Raw genomic sequence first — 10,093 nt, 5'->3', positions numbered from 1 at the left:
TCCAGCCGATGCCCCAGACCTTTAACCCAGCCCCTTGGCCCTGTGGCAAGGCTGGAAAAGCAGAGGTCTAGCCATGGGAAGCCTGCCTGAGCTCTAGGCCAGTGGCTCTCCACCTTTCCAGACTACTGTACCCCTTTCAGGAGTCTGATTTGTCTTGTGCACCCCCAAATTATACCTCACTTTAAAACTACTTGTTTACAAAATCAGACACAGAAGTGTCCCAGCCAGGCGATTACTGAACAGTGGCTGAGTCTCTCATTTTTACCATGTAATTATAAAAAAATGAATGGGACTGTAAATATTGTACTTACATGTCAGTGCATAGTATATAGAGCAGTATAAACTAGTCGTTGTCAGTATAACATTTTAGTGTGTACTGACTTTGCCAGTGCTTTTTATGTAGCCTGTTGTAAGACGCGGCAAATATCTAGATAAGTTGATGCCCCCCCGGAAGACCTCTGGGGTTTACCTCCCAGAGGACACCTAACCCTGGTTGAGAACCACTGATCTAGGCCATCTCCCTACAGCCGAGTCTGCTCCCCACGGCTAGGCTCACTATTTCTCAGGCCTCGCTTACGTGGCTGACTCTTTACAAAGTAGAGGACTGGCTACCAGGGGTGAAAAGACCCTGTCCTCGGCCAGGCCCTGCTCTCAGCCTGTCTCCCCCAAAGCCTGCTTCCCCAAGAAACGCCTGGTGAGAGGCCCTGCTAACCTAAGCCTGTGGAGCAGCAGGCACTGGGCTTCTGGAGTCTCCCTAGCCACCAGGTCTGAGCATTGCCCGCCCCAGCCACAGCCAGAGGAGAGAGCAGAGCAGGACAGAGCCCAGAATAGGGAAAGCGTCGCCTCAGCTGGAACGGCCCCTGCACTAGAGTGAGCCATGCTCAGGGCTGCTTTGACCCCCTCCCCACCGAGGCCCAGGGCCCGTGACAGGATCACTTGAACCAGTGGGGGACCACAGGGACTCATAAGGGCTCCCGTCCTCTCTCACACCAGGCAACAGGCTCTAGAGCCCACAGACATTTCACACGGCTCCAGGCAGACGCCAGTGGAGCCTAGATGAGCCCTCTCGCCCCGCCGCCGGGCGCAGCTTCCAGCTGGGACCTCTCACCCGCTGCCATAGCATGAGTTCAGGCCTTGTCCCTCCAGTCTGCCGAGCGAGCTCCCGCCAGGAGATGTTCCAGTGGGAGCTGGGGCCTCTCCTCCCATCTGAACCTGTTCTGAGGCTGAATGGCCATGCAGCGCCCGTGCGCCTTTCCAGGCTTCCTCCCGCTGGGCATAAGGGAAGGGGAGTCAGCCACCTCAGGCTGTAGTGGGTAAGCTTACCCTCTCCTGGCCGCCTCCCTGCATGCTGTCCTCCGGGGGTGTCCAGCCGCCTGGGAACAGGCCCCGAGGGAGCTAGCAGGGTGTGGCTTACAGCTGGGAGCCAGGGTTCCTGGCTCTGACCCCAATTCCCTGTGTGACTGGGGCTCAGTCACTCCCTGGGCCCGTCTCCACTGTCCTTTCCTAGATCACGGGGCTGGTGACACCACCCCGTGGGGGACGCGGTCGTTCTCGCTAGCAACATGCCCGGAAGCCAGTCCCTGTGTGAGGCTCCAGCTGCCGGACTGCACAAGATCCATAGGGCTGGGTCCAGATTGTTGCCCAGGTCCCAGGCCAGCGTCTCCTCCAGAATCCCAGCCATGGCTCCAGGGCACCCCTCCTCCCTCAGTGCTGTGGGTGGGTGTTGGGGGCCTGGAGTCCAGTGGGGCGCCTCCTTCAGGAGCCATGGGGCAGCCCCACAACCTTCTCCTGTCCCAGCCCATGGCCTGCAGAGCACGGGTGCCCCTTGCCCCTCCTCTGCTTCGCCACAGTCAGACCAACAGCAGCCTGCACCGCAGGGCTGAAGGGCTCCGGGACTGGGGAGCTGTGCATGCAGGCCGATGCTGACAGTCCAGCCGTCACCCCAGGGGAGAGCCGGGGAGAGCCGCAGGTGCCTCCCCTGGGCGTGCTGCCCTCAGCTGAGGAGCCCAAGGGCTCTGGCGATGCCAGAGGTGCTGGGTGCATAGGGCCTGGCAGCCCTACCCCTCGCCGCTGGAGCGGGCAGGAGGACGGTTGGTGCCTGGGACTCCTGACGAAGTTACGCCCGTGGGCACCTGGGAGCAGCACAAAAGCCCCTCGCCTCAGCTTGGGGGCAGGCACCTTTGCAAAGGAGAACAGGCCTGGGGGAGGTGGCGCAGGGCTAGGCCCTGTCTGCAGCCAGCCAGGCAAGAGCCTGGCCTGGGGCCGGCTACCGTGGGAAGCAGGAAGCCTGAGTCACAAGATGCCCAGTTGCTCAATGTGTGGGGATGATGGGGCCCCCACATCAGGGTTTCCTGCTGTGTCGCTGGCAGACAGGCCTCTGCGTGATTGGACATGCAGGGCTGCCACCTGGCGGCTGGCACGTGAGCCGTCGCCTCATCTCACCCCGAGGCCGGCAGGCCCTGGGCAGCTGGGGCAGGCCCTGGGCAGCTGGGGAAGACTCCTGCCCCTGCACTGCGGACTGCGGGGGGCTTGCAGGTCACTGCGAGACAGAGGGACAAGCTGCCCAGCACGTTTCACCGCTCCCAGGTCCCAGAGAAGAACAAGCCAATCCCAGCAGGGTTCTAGCACCCCAGGGCAGGGAGCACCCCCGGGCCAGGGCGCAGGCAAGAAAGACTGAAGATCAGGGAGGGGGCCATCCCTCCCTCCCCGGGTGCAGGGCTGTGCGGTGCCAGACACACATCCAGCCAGACACACCTCATGCCAACTCTGACCCTGCTTTGGAGCCCAAACCCCAGCTGCCTCTGCCGCCCAGCTGCACTGTGACCCCTCTGACCACACAACCAACCAACACCAGAAACTTCACTACCTGAGGCCACGAGCATCTTCCCCAAGCAGCTGACCAGCCCAGTGCTTCCGAATGCCTCAGCTCCCTCCACAGATTGGGGCAGAGGGGAGGCTTCAGGTTACAACCACTGCCCTCAACCTCTCCCCTGTTACCCCAAACATCCCCCGTCTTGGCCTGGAGCCCTGCATCCCAGGGGCCTTCGGGCCAGTCCTTGCCGCAGGGCAGGCGTGGGGGGGTGAGTTACCAAAGCCCACGACCCAGCCCTTTCAGCCCAGAGCTAGTCGGTTCTCCCACAGGCCATTGCAGCAATCAAAGAACGACACAGGGCCCGGACAGTGTGACTTACCCAAGACGTGGGAGGCCTCTCCTCAGCACGCTGTGGCAGCAGTCTCATCGGCCCATGCCCCGGGCTTCTCTGCCAGGTATCGAGACAAGACACAGCATCAGGACTCATCTCAGAAGCTGCTGGCTCAGTCGTCTTGCCACTTCCCCTTTCCTGAGTCACAAACAAACCCGCCCCTCCTGGCCTGCGATTTGCCCAGACCAAGGTAGCTCAGCTGCTTGCAGACACCTGCAGTGACCCTGCTGGGTGACATGGACAGGAGAGGCCCAGAAGCACCCCAGGGGCCCCAGGTGGCAGCTCACAGCACAGCCCGAGTCGGCAGTGGATGTGCGGCCAGCGACTGCCACAAATGGCTTCCTGTTCCGCTTGAAGAGAAACCACTTTGCACTTGCCTGCGCACAAGCGCTCAGCATCCCACCTCCCTCCAGCACTCATAGGGAGCAGCAAGGCTCCTAGGGGAGGTTGCCTAATACTTTCCAGCAGGGGCGGCTCCAGGCCCCAGCACGCCAAGCACGTGCTTGGGGCGGCAAGCCGCGGGGGGCGCTCTGCCGGTCGCGCGGCAGGCAGGCTGCCTTCGGCGGCATGCCTGCGGAGGGTCCGCTGGTCCCGCGGCTCCGGTGGACCTCCCACAGGCGTGCCTGCGGAGGGTCCGCTGGTCCCGCGGCTCCGGTGGACCTCCCGCAGGCGTGCCTGCGAAGGGTCCGCTGGTCCCACGGCTTCAGTGGAGCCACGGGACCAGCGGACCCTCCACCAGCACGCCTGCAGAAGGTCCACCGAAGCCAACTGCTGCTCTTTTTAAAGCAATCCCCCTTTGATGCTGGCAGGGATTCTGCCGACGCTGCCAGCACTGGTGCCGCTTAGTGGGGGCAACACCAGGGTAGACAGAGCGTAGGTGCTGGAACTAGGGGTGCTGCAGCACCCCCTGGCTTTAAGTAGTTTCCATTATATGGAGGGTTTACAGTTTGGTTCAGTGGCTCTCAGCCCCCGCCCCCCCCCCCACTGTACAAATTGTTCCAGCCTCCCCATGCCAGAGTTGTTACTAGTGTGATCACAACTTGCTGGGAGCAGCTAGAATTCCAGGGACAATGGCTAGGAGGCCGGCACCTCTCATCACAGTGGGGAATTCCTCAGGAAAAGGCCAGTGTAGGCACTGCAGTATCCACATCTGCAGACCACATGTGGTGTCCCTCGTGCATTAATCAAGCGGATTGAAGACCTTGTGCAAGAGGCTCTGTAGTGCGGAATCCACGATGCCCCAGAACCAAGTCAGATGCTGGTTATATTCCAGGCAGAGTCTCAACAAGAAGAAAGGGGAGTTCACTAGGACTGACGTATCCCTGAATTCCCATTAACGAGAGATGAGCCTGAACCAAACACTCCTAAACTCAGAGAAACCCCCCATCCAGATACAAGCATCTAACCTGGCTCCTGTGTGACACCGAAGAGCCTGAAGGTTTGGATCTGAACTCTGTGGCTGAGGCCCAGCAGGCTGGTCTGCCTTTGTAGTCCGGGGAGATGTGTGCACACCAGATGCCGGGTCCTGACTTAGTTTAGAAGTCAGGTGCATCACGCTGCTGTCACATTTGAAGGAATAAATGGAAGAGTTTGAAAGGTGGCTGCGCCATTTCAAGCATTTTAATGTGAGTTCTGTATCAGGGACTATTACCTGGCGCCCCTAGCCCAGACTCACAGCCAGCTGCAAGTACACCAAAGGGCTTCTCCCCGTATTGTTAGAGGCACTAGATGGCATCAGTACAGCATGGTGATTATTCAGCCCGTTACTCTCTCTCCATGTGCATCCCTGGCAGATTCCAGCACGGTTGGGTGAGGGAAACACTGATAAAATGCAACACGCTGCCCTGTGTTTCGTAACAGTACAAAGAGAACAGCAGCCTTCAGGGATAGGAGCCAAGTGCTCTGTGGGCCAGGGGCAGCGTGAGCCAAGACGGGGCCAAGACCATCACAATTGCGCGTGCAGAGATTGCGATCTGGGACTGGGGATTGCTCAGAGCAGCAGCACCGATTACACAGCACTAACTGCAGAAGCGGGATGGCATTCGGGGGGACTAAGCTCCACGACGTGACGCAGGCTCTCAGTACTAACGAAGGAACCTGGCACATCTGGCGATGGGCAAGACAGGAGAGTGCAGTGAGGGGCTTGGGCAGGAAGCACTAGGGAGCACCGGCCATAGTGGGGCCTGAAAGGCCAGGTCTGCCACTGGGCCTGGCTCTGACAGCATGATGGATTTGTGGTGCTCAGCAGCAGGACCGTGGGACTAAGAGGACGGAGAGCATTATTCTTGAAGCATTTAGCACTGCAACCCCACAGAACCTCAACCCATCATCAACAAGCCCACTGACCAGGCCTGAGCAGAGCGGGAAGGGCCAACCACAAGTCTGAGCATGCGGCCAGGAGACGGGGTTCCAACGGTGCTTCCTGTAGGCGGCTGATGTTGCAGCTACTGGGCACGGCCGTCTCTAGCATTGATCAGACCAGCTGACTGGACCTGGAGCCAGAATACAGATGGCCCCAGGAACTGCTGATTTGGGCTGATGTGTGTCCCTCTGTGGAACACTGGTACATTTTCCCATCTGTCTGGGAAAGCCCCTAGAAACAAACGGGCATAAACCGGCAGAAGCTCCCTGCCCTGCCCCCAAGGATTAGAACTCACTCCAGGGGAGGAGGAGGAGAGCAAGAAAATGAGAAAGCAGCCTCCAAATGAACAGCGCCGCACCCTGCCGTGGAGGCAGCTACCCCTCCGTCATGGGCTCATCATTTGAAGAGATTCCCAGGGCCAGCCAACATCTGCTGCATGTCAAGAGCGAGTCCCCTCTGGGTGAGCCAGCAGGTGAAGAGGCAGCTGGTCCAGACAGCAGTTCTAGCTGGGAGCTGATCACGTTCCAGACCGGACCTTGCAGTGCATTGTACAAACATGAATGACTGAACTAGAGCAGCTGGGGGAAGGGGCAGGTCAGCTGCTGTGACACTCACACCTGTTCTGAAATGAGTTCACGGTTAGCCAGGCTTCCTGCCTACATGGGAAGGCCCTGTCTTAGACAAGGCAGGGTGGCTCATGTCTGCTGTTCGATTGCTACCTTGGCTCACAATACAAGGGCAAGAGGACAGTCAATGAAGTTTAAACAACTGATAAAAGGTCTCACGTTGTTTCTTTACATCATGCAGCCTACCGAGGGAAACAGTGGGGGCGAAGGACCTCCATGACTTTAAGATTAAGCTAGATAAGTTTATGGAGGAGATGGTATGATAGGATACCGGGCTTAGTCAATAGGTTAATTAAGTGCCACACTGGTAAATAGTACAATGGGTCAATGATATGATATTCTTAACCTTTTTCCAGAGGGTATGGCTGGAGAGTCTTGCCCGCATGCTTGGGGTTCAGCTGACCGCCGTATTTGGGGTCGGGAAGGAATTTTCCTCCAGGGTAGATTGGCTGTGGCCCTGGAGGTTTTTCGCCTTCCTCCGAAGCATGGGGCAGGGGTCGCTTGCTAAAGGAGTGGGGGGATCGGCTTATGTGGCCTGCATCTTGCAGGAGGTCAGACTAGATGATCATAATGGTCCCTTCTGATCTTGAATTCTATGATTCTATGCACTATTAGCCTCTGGAACTGACTGCCACGGGATCTTGCTGAGTTCAAGAGCTTAGCAGGATTCAGAAGAGAATGAGCCTTCTTTTGCAGTAATGAGAACATCCACAGCTAAATGATGGGACAAAAACCTTGTAAGGACAAACCGTCCTGGCCTTAGGGCATAACCAAGCTTCTAACAGGATTTCAGGAGGCACTTCCCCCTGGGCAGGTTGCTCTATAATTTTCCATTACTGAATTCTGGTACCTTCTTCAGAAAAGTCTGGCACAGGGCAGGATGGGCCCTTAGTCTGACCCAGCCCCTGGCCATTCCTGTGACCTCAGTTTGGTGTTCTGCCTTGTTCCCTTTGCTCTCCATGGTCACTGGATTCTCTCATTTTTCAGGATTGGAATTTCCTCAGATTTGTTGTTTACTTGCTTAACGTATAAATAACCATCTCCCACAGCCAACACCACTCAGGATGACAGGCGGGAGGGATGCAAAGTACCAGAGGCAAGGTGGCAAATTCAAAACTGACAAAAGAAAATACATTTCGACAAACTATGAAGTTAGTCTGTGGAACTCACTGTCACAAGATGTCATTATGGCCAAGAACTGAACAGGACTAAAAGCATGATTGCACACAGTGTTAACAAAGATTACATCAACACTGCAATAAGACTCGTGGCAGGGCCACTGCTGACTCAGGTCAGCTGACTAGGGCTTGTGGGACTCTGGCTGTGGGGCTAAAATTGCAGTGTAGATATTTGGGCTCAGGCTGGAGCCTGGCCAGTATCAGAGTCCGGTGTCCAGCCCAAGCCCAAAACATCTACACTGCCATTTGTAGCCCTCACAGTCAATTGACACAGGCTCTGAAGCTCAGCGCCACAGGTACCCAAAGCCTTTTACAGCTAAAGCCTCAAGCTGCAGGCCTCAAGCCAATGTCTGTTAGGGGTTAGGACAAACCCTTCCAGGACTGCCCACTATGGAGTTCCTGCATCTTCCTCAAAAGCAACTGGTGCCAGCCACTGTGGGAGACAGGAGACCGATCAGATGGAGTTTTGGTCTGACCCACTCTGGCATCTTCTCATCCCCAATGCTCCCAGAATTAGGGGAACGAGCCCTGGGATGCTCAATGCACTAGAAGCTTCTCAGCTGAAAGGAGCAGGGTGGGGGGTTGACTTGTCCCCCAGCCTCGGAGGGGAAGGAACAAGAAATCCCTGACTAGGGAGATGGAAAGAGAATCTGCCGCATGTCAAGGAAACAGTGACCTGGACCAGCCCTCTTCCTTCCCGCCTCCCCCCAAAGGCAGGATCCTGGCCCCAAGGCTCTGCTTTCACAAGGGAAGACAGAGGTGGGGTCAGGCCAGAAAGTGAATAGCCATCTCCTGGGCTGGGACAGGCCACTGGGCTCCCACAGAACTGCAGAGTGAGACCTCCAGCCCCCGAGGAGCAGCCACCAGGAGGTGGTGCCCGGCTCCTGGTTTCCTGTGGCATGTGCGTGACTGGCTATGGGGTGGGGAGATGGCCTCCAGTACATTCTAGCATTTTATAGAGCACGCAGGAGGGATCATGCAGAGTCACTGAGCCCAGTGACAGGCCACCCAGATAGTATGGCCACGTGGGCTGCCAGATACCCACTGCCAGGAGGGACGAGAGCAGTTTGTCCCACTACAGCTGGCTTTTCTCTCCAGCCCCTGGGGGCGATTGCTGGCATTCGGAAGCCAGGTACCCCTAGTAGCTTTGCCCTAAGACTGCTCTGTCAAGCCAGATCCTGTGGGCTGGTGCGGGGGGAGGTGCCTTCTTTGGCACTACTGAACTGTGCAAATCTGGTTTGTGCAGATTGCTAAACTGCCCCGTCACCAGCAGCTGCACAAGCAGCTTTTTTGTATTACTCCCAAGCCAAAGACTTTGGGCCAATTTGTGTCTTTCCAGGCCAAACTCGTCTGCTGCTGCTGTTAAAGCTACAGGCCAGACAGCGTCAGGCTGCTGCTGTGCAGCGCACAAGCCAGTCTCTCCTGCCTCTGTCTCTAGGCCAAACTCTCCTGATCGCCCAGGGAGGCTGAACCACGACTACTGTCGCCATGGGAAGATTCTTCCCCAACCGTTTGCTACAATCTATAGAACAAGCCACCATAGCCCCCACCATGAGCAAGGCTTCCAGAGATCAGACAGTGCTGGATGAATCCTTATCAGAGCTGCAGCTCCTCTTCCCTACTCCACTCAGTTTGGATTCATGCTGCTGGTACAAAGCACATTTTCCTTTTGCCGTTACGCAGTTGTGTAAATAGCTCTGATCTCCAGGAAAAGCCCATTGGGTAAGAGTCCGATACATCTGCCCGGGCTGAGTGAATTCTTATGGGGACTTAGCAGTAGCCATAGCCAAGGTGCTGGAAAAGGAGCACAAGAACCATGCTGAATTGCCTGGAGAGGGCATATGGATGGTTCCTGCTCCAGAAGAAGGGATTTACCTTTTCAATGGTCTGCATTAACTGGTGGCATCTGACAGTACTCACACCATGGATGTCACCCATACCCTGCCCCCGTCCCTGCGGCTTGCCCCAGGAAAGCCCTAAGACAAGCCAGTACTTACAGAGAAGAGCATTTACAGCTCCAGCTGGAGTCAATGGGCACAGTAGGTGCTCAGCACCTCTGGGACACAAGCCCATAATACTTAGCCCACAAGCTCCCTCCCAAGCAGGATTTCTCTGCCTCTGCCCCCACTTGCGTCAGACACACACTCAGCCTGGTGAGCTCCTTAGTGGGGCTCATGAGACTTACTTGGTTTGGGTTCAAGGGTGAGTCAGAACAAAAGCTCTGCACCTCCACCCAAAAGCCTACAGTCAGACACCTGCTTTCCCAGACCCAACAATTCTGTGATATATCACAGATCACTGTCTATGCCACAAATTGTACCACTCATCTTATGACACATACAACACGTTACATGCTAGCATGCCACGTGACAGTCCACTGTATGAACCTGTAGACCAAGTGGGTGGGACAACACAGTTGAAAGAGATGCCATCATTGATTGAAATCTAGTCCTTTTGGGAGGAGGAACTGAGTGAAAAGCAGTTCAGGTCTTATACTTCCCCCAAATCAATTTTTATGGGTTTTACAAACAGTTTCTTTTTAAAACATTATTCTCACTCTTGCTGCTTTGTGATAGGCCCAGATGAACAGCAGAGAAGGCTGATCTTAGAGGGGAAAGACTATACAAAAGGCCAGTGAATCTACACAGCAAACTAACTGGAAACAGTTTCTCTCCAGTCTTTTGGTTCTAGCCATATCAGTGGTTATGTGTAATAATAGCAGGT

Source organism: Mauremys mutica, chromosome 24 (genome assembly GCF_020497125.1).
Source record: "Mauremys mutica isolate MM-2020 ecotype Southern chromosome 24, ASM2049712v1, whole genome shotgun sequence".
NCBI lineage: Eukaryota > Metazoa > Chordata > Testudines > Geoemydidae > Mauremys > Mauremys mutica.
The sequence above is the reverse complement of the archived record's forward strand: the minus strand, read 5'-3'. Positions refer to the sequence as shown.